At 42.5% G+C, this 17,312-nt stretch overlaps 1 protein-coding gene across 15 annotated transcripts in view; it reads left to right on the top strand.

Annotated features, from left to right (window-relative positions):
- The window catches only part of CCDC15 (coiled-coil domain containing 15), an 82,989-nt gene that overhangs the window by 54,147 nt on the left and 11,530 nt on the right, over positions 1–17,312 (top strand). The gene's annotated exons all lie outside the window — the stretch shown is intronic.

Genomic DNA, 17,312 nt, shown 5'->3' with positions numbered 1-17,312 from the left:
TTTGGTAGAATTTGCCAGTGAATCCATCTAGTTATAGACTTTTCAATTTGGAAAGGTTATTAACAACATTGTTAATGTTGATAGTAGAGCTATTTAGATTAGCTATTTTTTTTTCTTGAGTAACCTTTAGTAGTTTGTGTCTTTTAACGAACTTGTCATTTCATCTAAATTGTCAAATATTTTGGCATAACTTTGTTCTTGGTATTCTTCTATTATTCTTTTAATATCTGTAGCATCTGTAGTGATGTTGCCCCTCTTTTTCTTTATCTTACTAATTGGTATCTTCCACGTGCCTGGGTGGCCTAGCTGGTTGAGCACCTGACTCTTGATTTCAGCTCCAGTCATGATCTCAGCGTTGTGAGATACAGTCCCATGTTGGGCTCCATGCTGTATGTGGAGCCTGCTTGGGATCCTCTCTTTCTCTCTCTGCCCCACAATAGTTGAATGTACATGTCCTCTCTCAAAAAAAAAAAAAATATTATATCTTCCTTTTGTGTGTGTGTGATCCAGGTACACTCAAGATTTATCAATTTTATTAAATTCCTCAAAGACCTAGCTTTTTCTTTTCTTTTCTTTTCTTTTTTTTAACTTTCCTGTTCCCTAGTTCATTGATTTCTGCTTCAATCTTTATTTTCTTCTGCTTACTTTAGGCTTAATTTTCTTTCTCTTTTTTTTTTTTTTTTTTAGTTATGTAAAAGAGTAGGTCATTGATTTGATGTTTGTGTTCTTTTCTCATATAGACAATTAGTGCTGTAAACTTACTACTCTAGCAGTACCTTATGACTTCATTTCCATTCAGTTCAAAATACCTGTTAATGTTTCCTTAGTTCCTTCTTTGATCATGGGATATTTAGATATCCCATGTGTGTTATTTGATTTCCAAATATTTGGTGATTTTCAGCGCATCTTTCTGTTACTGATTTCTAATTTAATTTTATTGTGGCTGGAGAAATATACTATGCATGTCTTGAATCTTTCAAAATTTATTGACACTTTTTTTTCATGGCACAGAGTGTGACTTGGTAAAAGTTCTAAGTTTAATAACCTCACAATCAAAGAATGTATATCCTGTTGTTTTATAAATGTGTATTCTTCTATTGTGTAAATGTTGTGCAATGTTCTATAAATGTCCATCAAGTCACATTGGTTGAGGATGTTGGTCAGGTGTATATCTTTGCCATTTTTATGCCTACTTATTCTATCAATAATTGAGACAGGGCTATTGAAGTCTCTGTAACTATGGATTTGTAACATCTCCTTATAGTTTCATCAGTCTTTGCTTTGTGTATTTTGAAGTTCTGTTATTAGATGTGTAAATGTCTGGAGTTGTTATGTCTAATTTTTTGACTCCATAATTATGAAGTGATCTTCTTTATCCCTGAGAATTTTGTTTCTCTGAAATCTACATTGTCTGATATTAATATAGTTACCCAGTCTTCTTTTAATTAGTGCCAGCAGGGTGTATCTTTTTCCATCCTTTTATTTTTAACCTGCTTGTTCCTTTATATTTAAAGTGCATTTCTTGTCAGCAGTATATAATCAAGTCTTGACTTTTTGTCAGACCTGACTATTTCTACCTTTTAGTGTTTTAGACCATTTACCTTTAATGTAATTATTGATAAGGTATGATGTCAGTATGTCATATTGCTATTTGTGCCTTTTGGTATTTGTTCCCCTTTTTTCTTTTCCGGCCTTCTTTTGAATTACTTTTATGTTTTTATAATTCCATTTGATCTCCTTTGTTAGCATGTTAGCTATAACTTTTTTCCTGTTGTATTATTTGTTGTTCTAGGGTTTATAGGACACGTCTCTAGCTTTTCCACTGTATACCTTCAAATGATAGTAAACTACTTTCCATATAGTATAAAAATCATAGTATAAGAATCTTGCAAGAGTATACTTCCATTTATCCTATTCAGCCCTTTATGCTATTGTTGTCATGCATTTTACTTTTATGTCAAAATACATTATTATTTTTGTTGAAAGTCTATTGTTATTTAAGATATGTAAACAAGAATTGTTTTATCATAATATATAATATATAATAACAAATATTATTTTGCAACCTTTAACATTTCTTGTAGGTCTTGGTTTACTGGGGATGAATTCTTTCAGCTTTTGTACGTCTAAAGCCAACTTTGTTTCATTTTATTCCCATTCATCTGTTCATTTATTTATATGACACTTTTTTAAGTGTATGGTTTAGTAGTATTAATAAATGTGTTATATGCACATTGTCATGAAACAGATGTCCATAATTTTTTCATCTTGCAAATATGAAACTTTCAATTCTTTTAGATATAGACCCAGAAGTAGGATTCCTAGATCATATGATAGTTCTATTTTTAATTTTTTGAGGAACCTTCATTTTGTTTTCCATTGCAATTGTGCCATTTTACAAACCCACCAGGAGTGCACAAGGGTTCTAATTTCTCACATCGTTGGCAACATTTATTTTGGTTTTTTGATAGTAGCCATCCTAATGCGTGTGAGGTGATATTTCATTAAGGTTTTGGTTTGCATTTTCTGTATTATAATTGTTGTTGAGCACTACCTCGACTAGGTGTGGAGCCCAGTGCAGGGCTTGAACTCAGGATGCTAAGATGAAGACCTGAGCTAAAATTAAAAGTTGAACTCTTAACCGACTGAGCCATCCAGGTACCCTGAACATCTTTTTTTTTTTTTTTTAAAGATTTATTTATTTATTTGAACAAGCGCAGGGTGAGGCAGAGGGACAGAGAGATGGGAAGCAGACTCCCTGCTGAGCAGGGAGCCTGATGTGGAGCTTGATCTCATGACCCGGAGATCGTGACCTGAGTGAAACCAAGAGTCAGAGGTTAACCAGCTGAGCCACCCAGCCTCCCCTCAACCCTAACCCCCAAGCATCTAATATGCCTGATGGCATTTACAGATCATTTTGGAGAAATGTCTATTCAACATCTTTACCCATTTTTAATTGGATTGTTTGTTCCTTTTTGGATTATTGTTTTTCTGTACTTTACTTGAAATAATTTCTATTGTTATGCTTTTATATTTGGTTCTTTTAATATTTATCTGCTGGTAATCCCATCTAGTGTATTTTGTAAAATTATTTTTATAGAGCAGTTTTAGGTTCACAGCAACTTTGAGAGGAAGGTACAACAATTTCTCATATACTCCCGGTCCCTCAACATTCAGAGCCACCTCAGTTACCAACATCCTCCACCAGTGTGGTACATTTGTTACAAATGATGAACCTACATTGACACATTATCATCTCCCAAAGTCCACAGTTTACATTAGATTAGGGCTCTCTCTTGGCATCGTACAATTATGGGTTTTGACAAATGTGTACTGACATGTATTTATCTTTATAACACCATACAGAATAGTTTTACTGCCCTAAAAGTCCTGTATGCTCTGCCCATTCATCCCTCTAACCCTTTCCCTCCCCTGCTAACTTTTGGCAACCACTGATTTTTTTCATTGTTTCCATTGTTTAGCTGTTTTTTATTTTTTATTTATTTTTTATTTTTTTTTAGCTGTTTTTTAATGCTATTTACAGATTTCCCCCACTATCCAAAAGTGGAGCATGTCTGTGACACCTTTCATAAACTGAAATGGTAAAGCTAAGAAGCAATTACCATCAATTGATGCAAAAAATGTTTTGAGCATTTCCAGACCTAAAAAATAATCTCTCATGCTTTTCTGACACTCTAGAACACATCTTGCTAATGGATACACAAAATAATTCTAGATGAAGCACAGATGCTATCCGTTCAGAGCTGTGGCAGCTTGATGTTGAGACCCCTGAGTGTAGCTCCCAGGGAAGGAGCTTGGCGGGGCTGCTCATGCTGCCTCTATAATGGCTCACTGCAAAACAAATGCTGAACACTGTTTCACTTGTCACTTTTTTTCATAAAAACAAAAATCCTCCTCAGACTTTCTTTGAGTTAGCAAAAACAGGTACAAATATACATCTTTCATAAAAGCAAAGTGGTATAATGCAAACTGTTGAAAAGCTGAGGCTACCTGTAGTTGGAATTATGTAGTATGTAGCCTTTTCAGATTGGCTTCTTTCAATTAGTAATATGCGTTTAAGTTCCTCTGTGTCTTTTCATGGCTTGATAGCCAATTTCTTGTTAGAAATTGGCTGAATAATATTCCATGGTCTGGATATATCACAGTTTATTTATCCACTCACCTGGTGAAGGACATCATAGTTTCTTCCAAGATTTGGCAGTTTTGAATAAAGCTACTATAAACATCCATGTGCAGGTTTTGTTTGGATATAAGTTTTGAAGTCTTTTGGGTAAATACCAAGTAGCCTGAGTGCTAGATAGTATGGTAAGTGTTTAGTTAGTAAACTGGTTATACAATTTTGCATTCCTGCTAGCAATGAATGAGAGTTCTTGTTGCTCCACATCCTTGTCAGCATTCGGTATTGTTAGTGTTTATAGATTTTGGCCATTCTAATAGCTGTGCAGTGGTATCTCATCGTTTTATTTTGCATTTTCCTGATGACACATGATGTGGAGCATTTTTTCATTTACTTGGTTGCCATCTGTACAGTTGACCCTTGAGCAACATGAGGGCTAGGAATACTGACCCCCCCTGCACAGTTGATAATTTGTACATAGCTTTTGACTCCCCAAAAGCCTAACTACAGATAGCTTACTATTACCTGGAAGACTTACCGGTGACCTAAGTCGTTGATTAGCACATATTTTGTATGTTATATATATTATATACTGTATTCTTACAATAAATTAAGCTAGAGGAAAGAAAGTGTTATTAAGGAAATCATGAGAAAGAGAAAATATATTTACAGTACGGTACTGCATTTATAAAAACAAAACAAACATGTATAAATGGACCTGTGCAGTTCAAACCCATGTTGTTAAGGGCCGACTGTGTATATGTTATATGCAGATATGTATATGGAGAGAAAAATCAAGCAAATGTGACAAAATGAGAACTGGTGAATTTAGGTGAATCGTATGCATGTTCATTGTATTATTTTTTCAACTTTTCTGTAGGTTTGAAGTTTTCCAGAGTAAAAAATTCGGGGAGAAAGTATAGGATTAAAGACTCTCAGAATCAGCTCCAGCATGAAATGGCTGTCCCTCACACTTAGCAGAGGAAGTCCCTAAAATCCTAGGGTTTTGTGAGGGAAGCAGCTGGTTTACTAGGGACTGCTTTTCAAGCAGCTTCCCAGTGTGGCTGGATTGAGCCAGCTAATTGTGGGATATCAAGCCACAAAAGGTGGATAGATTCCAGTCTGTCTGATACGGAGAAAAAAATAGGTCCTATATCTTAGCCCTGATAAGAGGCCTCCATGGATATGAGTAATGGTCAGACCCAGGGGATGAACTGGGGCTAAGAAAGCTGGACAGCTGGAAAAACTGGAGCACCATGACAAGGATGTTCTCTTGAATTGCCTTTTCCTATTGAGATAAGACAGTGCAAAATAAAGCACTGGGCTCAGAAGTGCTGGCACTCAGAGCTGAGCTAAAATAGGTGAGTGCCTGCCCCTGTCAGCACCTGTGTGGTCTGCAGAGGGTTTTCTCTGGCCTCCTGTGCAGGTCAAAGGCATTGACCTCAGAACTAGAAGGCCCGGAGTAAGTCCTTATCCCACCACATGCAAGCTGTGAGGCTGAGTCCTGTTATTCTTGTTCACGCAAAAGAAGTTTACTTCTCCACCTTATTGATGGGCTGCAAAAACTGAAAACAAACCATGAAAGGACCTTTTTAACTCCTAAAGGCCAGTGAGATACCTGTTGTTATTACTTTCTAGGCATGAAGCAATTCATTTTGCAGCTTTCCCCCCTTTTTAGGTCAAACTCAACTAGATGTTTTGAGTATATTTTCATCATGAAGTTGGAGGAGTATAGCTCTTTGAAACTCTCCTGAACAGAGAGTGGCAGAGGATGATACCCCTTTTGAAATGCCTTCATGGGGACTTCAATCCCCATAGGCAAGTGGTGACTCACCCACACTATCCACAGTGCCAGCGTCCTAGCTGAGCAAACACTGGCCACTCTTGGCCACAGTGCTGCAAGGGAAGGGAATTGGGACCTCCGCTCAGTCCAAGATGTCAGCCTCAGCATCTCAAGGGCAGTGGAATGGAACTGGCAGAGTGGAAAGGGAGCAATGCCTTTGGTCTTCAGGAGGAGAGGATTGAGTTAGTGGGGATGTGCCACAGAGAGTTTAACTCCGTGCAGGGAGAACTTTCATGTGGCCCTGTCCAAGTCATAGTGGTTGCATGGAGCCCCCCTATACTACAGTTAATTCTAACAAACTCCATCACCCCTCCTTGAAGCGGTTTTGGGGGAGATACACCATTGACCAGAGTTGGATCGGATGATATGCTAGGGTTCTTCCAACCTTAACAATATGTCCCACTTTTATCTAGCAATTAATTTGGATTAATCCATCCTCTGTTGACCAGCCCTGTGACCCTTGGACATATTTATCAGCCTTTATGAGCCTTAGTTATCTCACTATAAAATGAGATTAACATCTACCCTGTGTCTCTCACAAGGTTGCTTTAAGTATCAACAGAAATAAGAAATGATGGAGTGGTTGGATGGCTTCATCAGTTAAGCCTCTTACTCTTGATTTTGGCTCAGGTCATGATCTCAGGGTTGTGAGATCAAGCCCCACATTGGACTTCAAGCTCAGTGGGGACTCTGCTGGAGATTCTTTCTCTCCCTCTCCTTCTGTCCCTCCCTGCTTTCTCTCTCTCTCTCTTTCTGTCTCTCTAAAATAAGAAACTAAATCTTTAAAAAAAAAAAAGAGGGGATCCCTGGGTGGCTCGGCAGTTTGGCACTTGCCTTTGGCCCAGGGCGTGATCCTGGAGTCCCGGGATCGAGTCCCACATCAGGCTCCCAGCATTGGAGCCTGCTTCTCCCTCTGCCTGTGTCTCTGCCTCTCTCTCTCTCTCTCTCTCTCTCTCTCTGTGTGTCTATCATAAATCAATCAATAAATAAATCTATCTTTAAAAAAAAAAAGAAAGAAAGAAAGAGAAAGAGAAAGAAATGATTCCTGGTGAAATCATAAATGTTTTCACCTCACTGTCGGTACTCTGCCCACAGTTCCAAGGTGACCAAGTGACCCTGGACTGGCTGTCCTATGGTTCAGGGCAAGGATCACATGTGCTCAAGGGGTCAGCACTGAATCAGATTTCACTAGCCATCCTCCACGTATGGCCCTTTTTGTCTTCCTTATATCTTTGTCTTCTCTCTTTTATATTCATTCAACTAGCACTTTCTGATAGGCTGCTATGTCCCAGACATCTGCTGGGCCAGGGGGAACATGTAAATTATTGCCAGTCCTGCAGGTGTGTCTTGCCTGGTGCGGGGAGAGCACAGAGAGGGGATGAGGTAAGCAGTGCTTTAAGGGAAGCGTGTGCCACAGGCTCACAAGATGCAGTCCTTTGGCAGGACAAGGCTGGAGGAGAGGAAGCTGGACAGGGCAAGGGTTCACTGGGAAGAAGACATTTGGACCTGTCTTTGAAGAACAGATGATGACTTTTTAAGTTGAGAAGGCCAGGGGAGGGCATGGAGAGCACGTGGATGTGAGCATTGAGCCCCGTGGCCTTTGCTTCTCTGCCCCTATCCTTAACCAGCTCCTCTCCAAGTAAAAAAATTTAAAAGCTACAGATGGTTTTTGGAAATACTGCTGCGTGCTCATTGGGGGCTGCAAAATAATACTATGAAATAAAGACGGTGCCTCTCAACCCTGGCTGTGTACTAGAAGCTCTCGTGGTTTGCTTTAGTTCAGGTTTCCTGGCCTCACCTTTCATGTATTCTGATTTAGTAAGTCTGGGGCAGGACCGCTGAAATTAAAATGATCTGCTTTTACAGACTTAGAGGTGGAAGTATTGTCGTATCACCTTTGTTGTTCCAGTTCCTTGCTAAAGACTACACATGTTTTATTGCAGGACATGCACTCAGTATCATTATCATCTAGTAAAGATTCTCATCTAGCTTCAGTTTTCTGAGAAGCCTAAAGGTTTAGAAGTTTGAAAAAGTGAAGGAACTGCTGTGGGTGAGATTATCCTTTTTTTCCCAGGGGAATGAAAATGGATAATGAGCAGTCCACTACTTATCTTCACTGGGTCTCAATTTCCTCATCTGTGAAATGGAAATTGAAACAGTACTCATGTCATAAGATAGTGGTGAGGATTAAGAGAGCACAGACAACATAGAAGCACACAGTAAATGCACAAAAATGATGGCTTTTGTTATGGGGGCAGCAAGGCCTGACTAGTGTTTAGTAGTGTGGGCTCTGGAGCCAAACTGCCTGGCTCACAACCTGGCAGCTACTCTCCGTATAACTTCGGTGACTCAATTCCCTTCTCTGGACAATAGGGGTGGTCGTGACTTCCTCACAGAGCTCTTATTAAATGTTACTAAATGAATGAATAAGTGCAAGGTACTGAGATCATTGGTGGGCAAATAACATCAGAGAAATATTGTTACCATTACTTCTGCTGTGACCTCTCACTGCCTTACGGTGTCACTGTTGGACATGGGTCCTACCCTGTGAGCAGCTGGTGCTTACCAGCTGCTCCTAGCAGTCTTTCAGGCCCAGCTGTGGCCCTTCAAGAAGGGACCTCCCTTTGCTAACCGTAGCCAGGGGTACCCTGACTTGGTCTCCTAATATAGCAGTTCACCTAAGCAGCATCCTGCCAGGATACCAGCTGGCCTAAAATGCTGAGTGAGACCCAGTTACAGCCCCGCCAGCCAGTGGAGCCAGAATCTCCATTCTCTCACCTTCTTACCACGGAGATCCACTATAGGTTCTACAGCTTTTCTTGACCATCTTGGACCCCTAAAAGTTCTGAGTACTTCCCTGTCCCCAATGAGGTTTGTCTTTTAAAGATGAGTCCTAGGGTCCCCACATCCCTTTTGTTCAGAAGGCTTCCTGTCCTCTGTGGGACCAAGTGATTGACCCTCATTAGGGATATTCTCCAAGAGATGACCAGGTGCTAACATATAATCTGGTGGAACCATTGCTGGGGATTTTAAGGTACTTTTTTGTGCTTAAAGAAGGAGGTGAAACCCACACATCTAATCTCTGCTTGGAATCCATATTATATGTTAATTTTTTAAAATCCCATGCATGATTCTGATATTCAGCCAAGGTAGAGAATCACTGGTATAAGAAGTGTGAGGTGTAATGGTTACTAAAATTCATCTATACAGGGCAGCCCGGGTGGCTCAGTGGTTTTAGTGCTGCCTTCGGCCCAGGGTGTGATCCTGGAGACCCGGGATCGAGTCCCACATCGGGCTCCCTGCATGGAGACTGCTTCTCCCTCTGCTTGTGTCTCTGCCTCTCTCTCTCTCTCTCTCTTCTCTCTCTGTGTGTGTGTGTGTGTGTCATGAATAAATAAATAAAATCTTTAAAAAAAATTCATCTATACAAATTGGGAGGCTGTGAGCTGACTCGCCCCAGCCTGCAGCACACTAGCCCAGGCAGTCTGCTTATCATCAGATTCTCAAGTCTCACTGATTTAGTACATCTGGGAGTAGAGGAGTGAGGAGGAATCCCAAATCCTAGTGAAATGCCAGGGGAAGAGACCTGTGGGGAGGTATGGACAAAGTGGGTGGAAGACTGCCTACAGTTTGCCTAAGCAAGAAGTTGTACAAGGCAAGAGAGGTATCTCAAGTAGGTAGGTGTCATCAGAAGGTAGAAACATATTGCGGCTCTCAAAGTTATATCTCCAATCTCTTGCCAAATAATATATCCCCTGTGTGGCTATCAAGGGCATATTTTCAGATGTGGAAAATGTATGTCCAAAGTAGGAATCCCAATATCAGAAATCTCCATGGGAGGGAGGCTAACCCTGGGGAATGCAGGCTGGAGAAACAGCTGCTGGCAGTGGTCAGCTGGGCAGGGCTGGCTCTCATCACCTCATGTCTCTTTTGTCACTAGTGACTGCCCTTTGTCCACCTCCACCCACAGATACATCAGATAGATGAGAATAGGAAAAAATGTCCTGCCCAGGAAAGCATCCTCACATGCTCCTGCCACCACTGCTTTCATTTCCCAAATGGCCAGGGAGGTCAGGCTGAGCAAGTCTGAATGAGGTCAGTAGGAGCTCTCTCTGGAATTTTTGAGAAGTTTAAGGCAAATGCCTGACCACACCTTGAGTTCTCTTTGTGAAACCTTTAGCTCTGACAGTTCACATCACATTTGCCCCCTGGATCACTGTCCATGGTTTTGTTTTTCAAGCAGTGCTCATTGTGAGAGGTAAAGTATTTCCTTCTGGCCCCAGAACAGTCAGCAAGGAAAGCCTATCCATCCAGGAATCAAACCAAGCTCAAATGCCACAGCCTCCAGAGCCCACAGCTCAGGAGTCGCTCCCATTCCTCTTTATTCTGGCAGTGACCCTAACATCTCCTCACCCCCCAAAAGAAGTCCTTTGCTCACGTGGTCATGCTTTCAAACCTCTGACTGCTCCCCAACCTTCCTTGGCCTCCTATTGGGCTAATATTTGGGAGCTTAAACAGTAGCCTTCCTGAAGCAGTGATGAGCAATTACTGGAAAGTCATGTGATTACCTGAGTTGAACCAATTTGTCAAAGACCATTTTCCTTTTCACTCATCACCTTCCCCACATCCCATGATGAGAGAGTCCCCAGAGCACAATAATCCTTTCCTGAGATACAATGTAGAGGCACCTAAGAAAAGGAATAAAAGTGAAGCTAATTTTGGCTTTTCTGGGACCAAAGAAAAGAAAAGCAGGCAGACAGGTCAGGCCCAGCTCAAGGAGGCTGGGGTAGGCCTTGTTTTGTAGTGCCAGGGTATCTGCTCAGATCACCAGGGGATTTGGAGAACAATGCCTAGCAGTGGGGCTGGGGAGTGGGAACAGAGTCTTGGCCCTGACTGCAGTGACCAAAGCCTTGTCCAGGCTCTTAAGAGTTCTCTAAAATTACAGTCTATGGTTTCAGACTTGATTTAAAAAAAAAAAGAAAAACAACTCCGTTTCACTCCTCCCAAACTAATTAATAATGAATTAGGATTCAGGGATTTCTTACAGATCCAGCAGTCGTTTGTGCTCATTACCCCTTAAAATTGTAGGCTAATTTTGGTATGCATCAGCACTTTTTTCTTGGCTTTCCTCTGATTCTCAAAGGCATCTGCTATCCAAAACTGTGCCCCTCTAGGAGTGTCCATCTCCCCCTCCTGTCCCAGCCAGGCAGGGCTCCTGTCCTTAATGCCAGTGCTGGTCAAATTTCAATGTGCAGTAGAATTAGCTGGGCATCATGTTATTTTTTTTTTAAAGATTTATTTATTTATTTATGATAGAGAGAGAGAGAGAGAGAGGCAGAGACACAGGAGGAGGGAAAAGCATGCTCCATGCTGGGAGTCTGACATGGGACTGGATCCCGGGACTCCAGGATCGCGCCCTGGGCCAAAGGCAGGCGCCAAACCGCTGAGCCACCCAGGGATCCCCATGGGCATCATGTTAAAATAAAGATTCTAATTCAGTAGGTCCGGGTGGGGCTCAAGAGTCTGCATTTCTCACAAGCTCAAGGTGATGAGGAGGCTGCTGTTCCTGGGACCACACTCTGAAGGCAGAGCTTGATGACAAGCAGTGATTCTCTTACCCCAAGCCTGGATCATGGTCACAGCCTCTTTTTTTTTTTTTTTTTTAATTTTTATTTATTTATTTATGATAGTCACAGAGAGAGAGAAAAGGCCTGTGGCAAGGGAGAAGCACTCCCTGCTATTGTGTTCAGTCGCCTAAAGCAGGCTCCTACAGCCTGCCTCTTAAGTGGTCTCTAGACCACTCCCTCTATGGCTGCTGGAGTGATCTCAGAGCACAATTCGAATCTTGTTCTTCCCCACCTTTCCCTTCTGTGGCTCCCCTCCCCCGCCTCTATGTTCAATAAAGGCACCTCAGAATCCATGAAAAAAATTACATGATTTGTCCTCATCCTATCTTTTCTTCCAATATACCTGTTGCTCCATGAATAATTAATTCTGTGCATGCTGTACTACATGAGAACAAGGACTGAGGGGTGGTGGGGGAGGGCATGAGTGAGACCAGTGTCTGAATCCTGTTCCTGCCGGTTCCAATGTTGTGGCCATCCGAAATCCAGTTTTCTCATATATAGAATGGGAATAAAAATACCTCCTTCATGGAGTTAACATGCGGAGCAAATGAGATACTGTCTGTAAAGCATTTAGCATAGTTCCCACACATAGCCACTCCTCAGTAAGCAGTTGCTGTTGTGAATTAATCATCATATGCTCTAGAGTTTCCACTTGTCACATGATTCCCTGGTTGGATGGTTCTCTTAGTTCCCCTTCTCTGCTACATCAGATGTCACCCCCTCCTCAAATCCTTCCTGACCCCTGCCCAATCCCTCAATCACCATGGGGTCTTTCACCTCAGTTCTAACACTGTAGGTGATTTCTTTCTATATTCTGCCTACAGCAATGCCCAGCATGGTTTGGGGCTCATTAATAACTGTCACTAGAAAAGTTTTATGAAACTGAATTGTGTTATTTCTTTTTGTTGTGTATGTGTTGTACATACCTGTAATGCCTACTTCTTAGTTACAATGAATATATATAATTCTATAATTAGATTTGTTTGGTTATTTCTTTTTTTCTTCTAATTTAATCCTCAGTAATGAGCTATATCTGCCCTGACAAGTTGCAGGTCTCAAGAGAGTATGGGATTAGCATGGGCACTAGCTTACATGGAAGTCAATTCATTCAACAAATATTTATGGACATCTCCCATGTACTAGGCACAATGAATGACCGTAATGCAGATCATCACGTTTGGTTGGCAGCAACACAGTGTGTAGCTTTCCTTAGGAGGCATTGTCTCTGGGACAGCTTCTGTCACCCAGGAGAGAACAGGGTCTGTGCTGAAGCCTTCCTCAATAAGCCCCGTTGTACGCCCTCAGGGAACCCATAAATACTAGGGATGTTCTCCTGTAGACCTAGGCAAGGATCCCTTGAAGCTATTTCTCAACTCCAAAGTGGTTTGGTTAACAGAATATTCTGCTTCTCTGAAAAGTCAATCCTTTAGAGTATTTGTACTCCTATCCAAGGCTCAATTCCCTAATAAGGCTCCCCACCCAAGCAGTCTCTACAGCTTACAAAGATCCTTCTCACGTACATTAGTGAGACTGATCTCTGTCACAATCCTGAGAGGTAGACGGGGTGGGGTTCTAGATCCCTGTTTTTAAGTTGAGGTGCCAAAAGCTCAGAGGAGTTAAGGGATAGACCCAAGGTCTTGTAGCAAGACCAAACACTCAAAACCCCCATCCAGATCTGCTGACTAGGACCAGCAATTCTTTCTGTTGTGACTGAATCTTGGGTCACTTACCCAGGAAATGATGAAACAGAATATAGCAAAACCTCCCTTCTGCTACTTGCTTTCAATGCATTTGCTGAAAGGGGAGGAGGGGACCAGTGTGTGAGACAGCTGTGGGAGATGTGGGGCTGCAGAGAGGGTGGCCCTTTCACGTCAGCAGGAGAGGAAACTTGAATGTACAAGATGGACCTTAATCTGATTCCTGGCCTTTCTCCTTGGCTCTGACTTCACAGACTGTGATGGGCCTCATGGAACTTTCTGGTCTGCTGGAAAAAGAAATGGCCTGACCATGTGGGTCTAGGCATAGAGGCAACCAACCAGCCTTCCTCTCAGAAGACAAATGAACTAAAGCAGGAGCAGATTTTCTTGTTATGTGTGACTTTCTGTGGCTACTTTGCATCAGTTGTCCCTTTCAGCAAGGCTAAAATTTAAATTAGAGGTCTTGTAGTTGATAGCAGCTTGATGTAGCACCTGTGATTAGTGAGATCGCCAACGTCAGGGTGATTCTCAGAAAGTTAGTCAGTATGTGGTCCAGCTGCTCTCCTGCTGTGGAAGTGTCTCTCCATTGTGACCTTTGGGATCTAGGATGATTTTTATTGCGGAAACCCAAGGTTTCCACAGATGGGGGAGATAGAGATTCTCTAAGTCCCTTCTAGGTACTTTTCAGAGATTCAGGTTCACAAGCTTTGAGGTCCACTTCTAACTATGCTGCTAACTAACAGCGTGTTTGGGCCAGTGCCTGCCCCTGAGCCTCTGTGCTGAGAGCTGTAAATGATGATGGGCTAAATGATTTTAGCTTTGAATGCATATTTGAATCCACCTACAGAGGTTTCTAAACTATATCTAAGCAGGGACTCCACCCTCAGATCCTTATTCAATTGGTCTGGGTGAGGCAGGGGACTGATAGAGTTTACAAGATCAGTCATATAGTAAAGGTAAAGAAATGGGATGGGTTAATTTCTGAGCTCTCCTGAAGACGTGGGGGGAGAGTTCAGGTGTCCATCTGGTCCACAGTCCACAAGGCACCATGTGGCCGTTCTGGTCTTTAAACTCAAGGTCATGAAGACCAGAGCAGAAAGCACTATACAGAGGTCACTGAACAAGTCCTCCACCCGCCCCTTTTTAAAAAATTTATTCAGAGAGAGAGAGAGAGGCAGAGACACAGAGGGAAAAGCAGGCTCCATGCAGGGAGCCCGATGTGGGACTCGATCCCGGGTCTCCAGGATCACACCCCAGGCTGCAGGCGGCGCTAAACCACTGCACCACCGGGGCTGCCCCCAAGTCCCTTATTTTAAAGTGGCAGGCTCCCTGGGGAGCACTATGTTCCAGAAACATAGTAAGGTAGAGCAAGCAGGTGTCCAGGCATTTGGCTCCCAAGCCCGTGGCCCTGTCTTAATGCCACACAGCTCTGAAGGAAGCCAAGGGAATTATTGGAGAGCAAAATAACACTTTTGCCCAGTTTCCCCTTTGAAGCCTTTCACCTAATGGTGTTTTGGAGTTTAGTGAATATTTACTCATTCCTTTTGCACTTAGTAACTACATGTCTCAGTTCCAGAGAAGCGGATTATTCTTATCCACAGATGAAACTACAGGTGGAAAGATTGAGACTTGCCCTGGTCACATAACATGATAATAACAAAAGCTGTGTAATGGAAACAGAAGCCCTTGTTTTCCTGGAGGGAAGATCCCTTCCTTTCCACCTTGACTTAGCTGTTCAGTAGCAGCAAGTCTCAGCTTTAGTGAGCTCCATTGAGAACAGGGGCACTCCTCCTGTCTGAGGTGCTCCTGCCCAAGAAGAGAGAGGGTTCTAGGCAACACTTCTCTAGTGGGGCAGCTGTACTTTTGGCGCCTCGGTATCTCTCCCTTGTTTCCCGAGCCCTGTCACATTCTGTCCACTGGTTTTCTCTGCCCTTCTGTTCAGGACAAGCTGTCTAGGCTGTTCCAAGCCACGTCATTCCATCTGGAAAGGAAAATGGCAGGAAAGCTCCCACCAGGGGATGTAGGAGGTGATGAGAAGGAAAAATGTTAGGCTTTCAGTTGTCCTGCGGGTCAGCAGAATAACTGCAGAGGTGCTCCAGCATGAAACCATATAGTGTGCCAGAGCAGAAACTCCTGCTGGCTCCTGCAAAGTGTTGCATGTCACTGCTTATCCTTATTTATGGCTGTTTACAAAGAGTGGAAAGACTATTTTCATGTAAATCTACTATGTCAATATAGATTTCTTTTTAGCCTTGCTCTATGGAGAATCATTTTTGAAGCCCTGCTGTTGTTTCACTACCCCTTCCCACTCAGCTCTAAATTCATTAGCAGCCACAGAAAATGTGCATCCAGAAACTGTGCATCCCATAGACATGTGTCGAGCAAGAGTTTATCCAGCCCAGCAAAGCAGCTTTGTGTGGCTTTGCTTTGAAGATCCCATCTAATGCTTCACTTTTGGGAAATTATAAACTCTCCACCCATGGAAGGTTATTGGATTGGGTTGATGACAAACCTGATAGACCAAGAACAGCTTCTATTAGACCCCACGGCTAGAGTAGCCAGGACAATGAACCACCTCCGTTAGGCTTGGGCCTCTGACAGTTGCCTGCGCTTTAGTGTTCTGTCAGTAGTGATCTGATCTGGCTTTAACTGACCTCTGTCATGCCAGATGCAGCAGCCAGCCTCCAAGGTGGCCCTTAATGATCCACATCTCTTGGTATTCACACCTTTGCATAGTCCCCTCACACAATGAAGAGACTGACCCATGTGACCAATAGAGGATCGCACTGATGGTGTGTGGCTTCCCAGGCAAGATCATTAACAGAAATTGCAGCTTCCACCTTGAGCCCTTGCATTGCTCACTCTGGGAAGCCAGACACCCTGTTGTGAGGACATTCAAGCAACACTGTGGAGATCATGTCAGGAGGAACCAACTTCCAGCATGAACTTGCCAGGCACATGAATGAGCCATTCATGGAAACAGGTCCAATCTCAGTTAAGCTTTCAGATGATTCTAGCTCCTCAGCATTTGAGTCTCAGCTGAGGCCCAGACATCATGGAACAGAGATAAGCTGTCCTCACTGTCCTTTGCATTCCTGACCCACAAAAACAATGGGATAAGTATTTTTTGTTGTTTCCTGCCATTAAGTTGTAGGGATGATTGGTGATGCAGCAACAGATGACTCTAGCCTAATTGTGTATGAATGTGAGCCATAATAAAATTGTATCTGCAAAATACATCCCACTTTATCAAGCAGTCATTCAAAGGTAGATTCTTTTACACCTACTTTCTAAATTGTATTCATGTAGTCAAGTATTCAAAATAGAAATGGGTTCACCATTTACAAGTACCAAGAAAGGCTCAAATGCACCTTGCTGCTGGAGGGGAAATGCAAAGTCAACACTCTTACTCCTCTCACCAAGCCTATCTTTATCCACTGGGATCTGACTTCAGTGTCTGCCCCTCCTTTGGAGTCATCCTCTTCTCAACTTCCAGGGGCCTCTTCATCTATAACACCAGGAGCCTATGTCATAACTCTCCTGTAGCTTCTTGATTTACCCCCTCCTTTCATTTCCCTGATACCAACCTACTGCTTCCTCCATTTTACTGGTTAATCTTCCCCCCTAACTCCCTTTTAGTCTAGCCTTCTCTCAAGAATCAGCCTTTTTTTCTTTCAGACTAAAGAGAAATGGGCAGATTATGAAGCAGTGAGCTTCCCGTCCCTGTAGGCATTAGTAGTTACAGGGTAACCGTCTAACAGGGATGGTGTGGGAGAGATTCCAGCAGTGGTCTCTGAAGCACTAATCAGCAATATCAACCTATAAGTTGTGAAAAGAATAGGTGCCAAGGTACCTTTAAGAATATCAGAAGCAGGACTGTTATAATCCCAAAATTCAGACTCATCGTAGAGTCAGAGCTGGTTAGGATCTTTAAAATAATCTACATGGCCTCATTCACTCTAAAATTTCAGTTCTCTGTAGAGATGACTCCCATTGCTTTCTCATGA

The sequence above is a fragment of the Canis lupus genome, chromosome 5, assembly GCF_011100685.1.
Source record: "Canis lupus familiaris isolate Mischka breed German Shepherd chromosome 5, alternate assembly UU_Cfam_GSD_1.0, whole genome shotgun sequence".
In the NCBI taxonomy this organism is placed as follows: Eukaryota; Metazoa; Chordata; class Mammalia; order Carnivora; family Canidae; genus Canis; species Canis lupus.
The sequence above is the reverse complement of the archived record's forward strand: the minus strand, read 5'-3'. Positions and strand labels throughout refer to the sequence as shown.